Raw genomic sequence first — 7255 nt, forward strand, 5'->3', positions numbered from 1 at the left:
ATTAATATTTCTGATTTCTAGCTTTCTCTCTGTTTATACGCATTATAAGGAAAGCGTAACCCGGTGTCCTGGAAGAACAAGATGCGGGAGTAATTTCATATTGAATTAATGTTGCGGTTCACGTTATGGGTAACCTACATCGAAAGTTTAAAGTGGGAAGGTTAAGGGCTTCGCAAATAATTTCTAAATGCACGTTCTCTCCCCCTTTACAGGTTTACAATGTCCCTTTAGAGCAGAATATAGGTACAGTGTATGTAGGTATATACATACCTACATTCGCTGTACCTTGTTTCCGTTCTACAGGGTGTCCCAGCTATCACGCAGCACGATTTAAAAAAGAGGAACGGCGTTACGCGAAGCAAACCTAGTGCGCATTGTTTCCAGTACAGTGGAGTAGCCGCCAGTATTTTTTCTCGTTACTGAGATTTAATTAATTAATTGTAATAAATTATCTAACTCGAGAAGTACTGTCCTAATTACCAAAGTGCCAATGAGAAAGTTGTAGAGCAACATGAAAAACTCCCGATACAGCTTTCTGTTGCTCAATACGTGCTACATAAAGTGTTTTTCCGAGCATGAAAGAAGCCCGCGAATACACGCAAAGTGCCTCGAGCGGCCAGTCGTGCGGCAATTCTGCGTGTATTCGCGGGCTTCTTTATATAACACTCGGAAAAACACATGTAGCACGTATTGAGCAACAGAAAGCTGTATCGGGAGTTTTTCATGTTGATCTACAACTTCCTCATTGACACTTTGATAATTAGGACAGTACTTCTCGAGTTAGATAATTAATTACAATGAATTAATTAAATCCCTGTAACAAAAAATTACTGGCGGCTACCCCACTGTGCTGGAAACAATACGCACTAGGTTCGCGTCGCGTAACGCCGTTCCTCTTTTTTTAAATCGTGCTGCGTGATAGCTGGGACACCCTGTATATACCATGTGCAAGCTTGCCCAAGACCAAGCTATCCTTAAATGCATATTTTGTTTGCCCATGCAGTATCCTGATAGAACTAAACTTGGCACCAAGATTCAAATTGTATAGGGAATGGGGCCATGTTATGGGCGATGCACGATCAAAGTTTAAACTGTGTAAGTAAATTACAGATCGAGGTATGTATAGTGCCGTTAACGCAATGATTGCAGATTTCAAGGATCATTGAATTTAGCACCGACTTAACGTTGAGGAAGAATAGGGAGCGTGTCGGGGGCTATCTGTGGCTAAAGTTTAAGGTTTGTGGGTTAATTACGAGATTTCAAGATCATCGTCACCATCAGCCTATATTTATGTCCACTGCAAGACGAAGCCCTCTCCCTGCGATCTCCAATTGCCCCTGTCTTACGCTAGCTAATTCCAACTTGCGCTTGCAAATCTCCCAACTCCATCACCCCACCCAGTTTGCTGCCGTCCTCGACTGCGCTTCCCTTCTCTTGGTATAAATTATGTAACTCTAATGGTCCACCGGTTATCCATCCTAAGCATTACATGACCTGCTCAGCTCCATGTATTTTCTCTTATTGTCAATTAGAATATCGGCTATCCCCGTTTGCTCTCTGATCTACACCACTCTGTTCAGCTCTCTTCCGCTTTCAAGATAATTACTCACAACTCGTTTTCCCCCGTCCCATTTCTTCCCACAAAGCGCGTACAATGTTTTCCGGGGTCTTCAGAAACTGAAGGTGGAAAATATAGCTTAGGTATTTAATGACATGTTCATCTTTGATACAATGCAATGGTTGATGTCCATACGAAGTTTAACGCGTGTGGGTTGTTTACAGCGTTTGCAGTAAATTACTTGTGCAAGTGCTCGAAAGTGTTACACCTGCAGCCGCTACACGCAATGTACGTGCAGGCGTTGCTCACCATTCGTAGCGTTCTCGGGAATCCAAGAAGGAAAAGAGGGCAGGTTAGCCTCCTTTTCTGCAACGGCGCAAGGTCTTGTGTTAAACAGCGATGTGATTACAGAGCCGCGGAGACAATATGAAAAGGTTGGAAACGCAGCGCCTTAACGAATAAGGGAAGCACAAAGTCTATACAAAGGATGCAAACATAAAGGAAACGTCATAGCGGTGACCAATTTTCAGCATGGAGGAAAATACAAAGGAAATGCGACTCTGCTTCCTTTCCTTCCTCCGGGAAATAAACTGTTAGTTGAAGGTAAGCACACATTTTCGTATGGGCGGGGCTCTAATTTTAGGACTGCATGCTCGCAGAATTCCTCATCAGGCCCACACGCGTTTCTTATTGTTAAACTGCGGGATTTAACGCCCTGCGAAGCTGCACAGTGTGCAATGTAGGATCTCGGATTCATTTTGACCAATTTGGGTTCTTTACCAGCGCACCAAAACATAGGCACAGGATAATATTTTTCGTATTCATCGAAATGCTGCCGCAGCTACCGCGGTAATCTAGCCCGCGATCTCTTGTTTACCAGGGCAACGCCGTAGCCACTGCGAGCCACCACGGCGGGTCTCATTATGGGTCTTAGAAAATCAAGACGTAAGAATGGTTCAAAGCATGCAACTTTCTATCGAGTGTGCATCTTTCTAGCAAGCGTCACTGTAAGCGCCGCAGCAAAACGCGAGTAAAACTGCAGCGTTGCCTCAGTGACATTGGTGTTCAACTGTCGAGACACGAGGACACGGGTTCGATTACCGACCGCGGTGACCGCATTTCAACGGAGGCAGAATACAAAAACGCCTCCTGTACTTAGACTACGGGTTCGTCAAGGAACCACCGGCAATCAACATTAGGCCGAAGCCATCGACTACGTCGTTTCCTAGAGCATTAGTATTGCTTTGGGGAGCGTAATATTACTTCCGTCAATTAACCAACCAGTCAAAGCACTAATAAGGCTTCCAATGACCTTGTGTGCCATGTGGTGTCATTACAGGTACTCTGTAAGGATGAGTACTTTGGAATGTTAGCCTAAGTTTCCGAAATACCACCTGCACATTTTTTAGGGGCGAAGCTCCTTATAGCGGCACCCGTTCGTCCCCGTCGTAGTAGGTAGCCACGTCTAGTTTTATGAATTGCTCAATAGATGGCGTTGTGTGTCCGTATATGTATGTATACCCATATATACATATATATGTATACGTATAGTATAACCGGAAGCCGACTTCCACTTCCGGTTCCGCTTCCGGCTTCCGGAGAACGCTTCCGGCGTTTTATGAAAAAAAATTCCGAAAGTTGTGTCCGTAGCGCGGAATCGAACCAGGGACCCCTCGCTTCCGAACACGCGGCGCTAACCACTACGCCACGAAGCGCACATAGACACACGCACCACGATGGCAATAAATACCCAACATTAACGAAAGGCCGCGTTTCTAGCGCGTTTCTGACGCGTTTGTGCTAGCGCGTTACGGCCCGTGTAAGAAGCTGGTGTAAGACGCTGTGGCCTCTCCGCCTTACCTTCAACGCGTTTCGAACGCGCTGCCCAAGGCGGTGGCAAGTCAAGTCGAGGAGCGTTTATGAATACGGGGGGTATACTCTCTCAGCAGTCATATGATGGCGTCGGCAAACGCGGTGCACGTTCCGGCATGTGTAAATGGCTGCGTAAGACGCTGTGGCCGCTCCCCCTTACAAGAGAGTACTGCACGTTTCTAACGCGCTTGTGCTAGCGTCCCCTTAAGCGGGAGATCCGATGATTCCCTCCGGAGCTTCGCCCACTCATCATCATTCACCCCGTGGATATGCTGTGATTTTATTGCGATAGCAATTATATGGACACTCAAAAGCAGATTTCTGCCGTCGCCGTCGCCGTCGTCGTGAGGTTCCGTATGACGTCAGTGGAGATGAAATCGTCGCCGCGTGCCGAACGCTGTATGTGCGAGTGAAAGGGCGCGAAGGGCGCGCGCTTTCACGGGGAGTGAACGCACGGCGGAGAACAAACGCGCGTTCTGCGCCGTGCTCCCTTAAGGGCTGCCGAAGTAGGCGTCTCTTTCCTCCTTTACAATCACCATATATGTAGAGCAAACGCGCCTTCTTCAGGACGCGCGAGAGGCCGTGGGGGAGGAGGGGGGGAGGTAAGGGAGGCGATGTTTAGCTGCGGCACCAAGTGCCTTTTGGCGCTGAGCCGTGCTCCCTCAAGGGCTGCAGAAGATAGCGCCAACCTTTCCCTTTCCCTCAAGAAGTGCCTATTTATATCAGAGGCTCCGGCAACAGTCACCAACGCCGCACGCATTTTGACGAACGCGGGCAAAACGCCGACGGCATCGACAACAGTTCTGCGTGTTGCCGGTGCTGCTGCATGTGCAAGTTTATACAGCTGATAAAGCTAATATCATTACTCCGTATAGCTCTCTACAAATTTGCTATCGCAATTGATGCTTCGCCTTTCAGGTGAAACTGCGACAACTTTTTTTCAACAAAAACAAACTCGACGTCGAACAAATTAAAACCCAAGCTTTTATTCTTAAGTTTCGCGCCCTAACCACGCCGCGAATGACGGGAATGCGAAGTCAAACGTTTTGCGGCACCCGGCGTATTTGGTCGCTCTTGTGGTCGTAAAGTCCACCAAAAGCAGTAAGGTTGAGATTCAGCTCACTTTGTAGCCCAGCGTAGTTCTTCAGTTAATCGGTCATCTTGCACACGCTACCAACATTTATGACGTCACGAGTAACTGGTGAGGATAATACCAAGGGAAAGAGTGCAAGGTGTCGCGACTTGTTTCTCGCTTTTACGTTCTGTCCGCCGTACCAAACCTCTGCTCACGATAAAGCTGGTATACCTATCCGCGGCAATTCCCCGCAGTGTATAACCGACTAAACTTCTTTTTTTTCTTCAGCGTCCATGTGACTGGCGCAGAATTCGCTAGCGATCATCGCATCACCACTCGGATTTGACATTCTGTTATGGTGGCAGTTGCCTGAACGTTTTCGGACACGAACTCACATCGCTGTTCTGTAAGGACGCGCGTAAAAATTAAAACAAGAATGCTTTGCAAACCCACAGTGACAGCGTGTTATACTGTGAAATCAGCATAATTTCTTTAAAATGCAAAAGGATAAATTTTCTGCCTCTCTTCTCGATGGTTTACTTAACATCAATTATGGCGCAATCTGTGTGGGTCCTGTCTGCCAGTGGCACATGGTCACGCGTGCGACGTGCGCAGTTGTTTGATTGATTGATTGATTGATTGATTGATTGATTGATTGATTGCATACAACGCAAGAAGTAAGAATTTGGGCTACGAGAAACGTCGTAGCGCTCGAGATTCATTTTGCTCACATTATTATACGTTTATTTAAGTTGCGCTTAAAGTCCCCGAGCATTCCGCTGTCATCGAATTGTGACTGTCACTGCTGGGAATGAAGCCAGCGACATATTTTTTTTCGAATCCATATGGACTGGAACGAAGGGGCGGAGGGGGGAAGGTCTTATCGTCTTCGAGACATCAGAGCGCGCTCTACCATCTCGTTCTTAGAAAATCGGGAGGACGAAACACGCCTGCATCTTACGATTTCATCCCGGCTAGAAATATACACCAACTCAATGAACAGTGTTCGAAAACGCACCGACGAGGAAGACCCAGGCTAGGTACGAGGCACACACGGTGACCATGAAGAAGACCATAAACCCCAAGAGGACCGTCCACGTGTCATCGCGCGGCGTCTGGCCTCTGGGAAATATATAAGAACATACATGCACACTCACACACAAAACAGTCGCAACTATAGCGAACGCGCATTGTACGAGACTAGCGAAGAAGGCCTACTCGCGAATGCACGCTGCATAAACGCGTGCTGACGTCGCTATAGCTATAGATTCAATCGTCTTCGATTACATGAAACTGACGCGAGCGAATCCAGTCACGAGCCGGGCAGAGACATTTCGACCTGATCGACAGCAACTATGTCAACTCGTTGGAGATTTAGACGGGCCAAGATCGCTGCTCCAGCCTGCGTCGAGGAGAGATAAAGCTCGCGAACAGCGCCACCGGTCCTTCGTTACACGCTCGACCCGACCTAATCCATCGCGTCCCCGACATCGCGACGAGCTCGACCGTCATGCTAGTTCATCCCGATTGACCGGCTAGCATTTAACTGAGCAAGAACGGCAACTCTCAGCCCGATAAGCCGCAGCGATGCACTCTTATTGGGACTGTTTAAGCTCGAGTCGTCCATCGCCGCACGCCACACCGCACGCGTGCGGTGGTGCGAGAAATGGCACATATCGAACACTAGTGTTCAAATTTCGGTTTACACTAGTAAACCGAAATTTGTGCACAAGCGTTCGATGTGTGCCATTTCGGTTTTCTAGTGTAAGCCGAAATTAGTGCACAAGTGTTCGATATGTGCAATTTATCGGACGACCGCACGCGTGCGGTGCGGCGTTCGGCGATGGGCGGCTCGAGCGTAAACGGTCCCTTAACGGGCTCACAGACGTCCTCGATGTGACGACAGTGAAGGGGGCGTTTCCTGAACGTGCCTGCATAATGATATGTTTGCCGCGCGAGATTGCGTCATGGAAGCGGGAAACTGCGCGCTTAGTCGGGCTGGTTTATACATTTTGGTAAAGGGCAAATGAAACGCGCAACACAGGACAAAGAAGGAACCACAAGTACAGCGAGGTATCAACCGACTGCTTTAATTACTTCCGGAACCGACATGTTTACATGCGTAAAGTACGCAGACAAGAAAAATACTGATCATCATGAAAGACAATTTTCAGTCCCCGTATTTCCTCCGGTTTCCTGTCAACCCTGTTAAATCTCTAAAAAATTCATTTCTGATAAGTGCTCGCTGGAACATCAATTCGATTCCCCACAGATTTTGAGGACGCACTTCTCGAAAACGGTGCTAAGCACGTTTCTGTTAGATTGTATGCGACATTTTACTTATTTCTATTTATTTACAACAATTATTGGTTTTCCTGCATCACAGGAACACCAAACAGTACAGGAATAAAGTGGCCGTGACGCGTGACTTCACCTAATTCACCTAATTATTCACCTAACTACATTACGGCTTCAATTCCGCAATCGGCACACGAGTTATAATGTTAATAACTGCAATGTATACAAGTGAACCTTTGTTAAGTATATAGGTAGCAACGCACTACGATTTGTATGCAACTAATGTCCGCTTTTTCGAGTAATCCAGCTGACGCGATAGAATAGTGTCTGCCATAGGACATTTTAATCAATCAGTTTCCACTAAAGAAGTCCCCTGATAAACAGTTGTAAAAACAATTCTGTGCCGATTTAGCAGTAAACGCGAGATAACTGCGTCACCATAACCTTGCACT

This window comes from Dermacentor silvarum, chromosome 5, assembly GCF_013339745.2.
Source record: "Dermacentor silvarum isolate Dsil-2018 chromosome 5, BIME_Dsil_1.4, whole genome shotgun sequence".
Taxonomy (NCBI): domain Eukaryota; kingdom Metazoa; phylum Arthropoda; class Arachnida; order Ixodida; family Ixodidae; genus Dermacentor; species Dermacentor silvarum.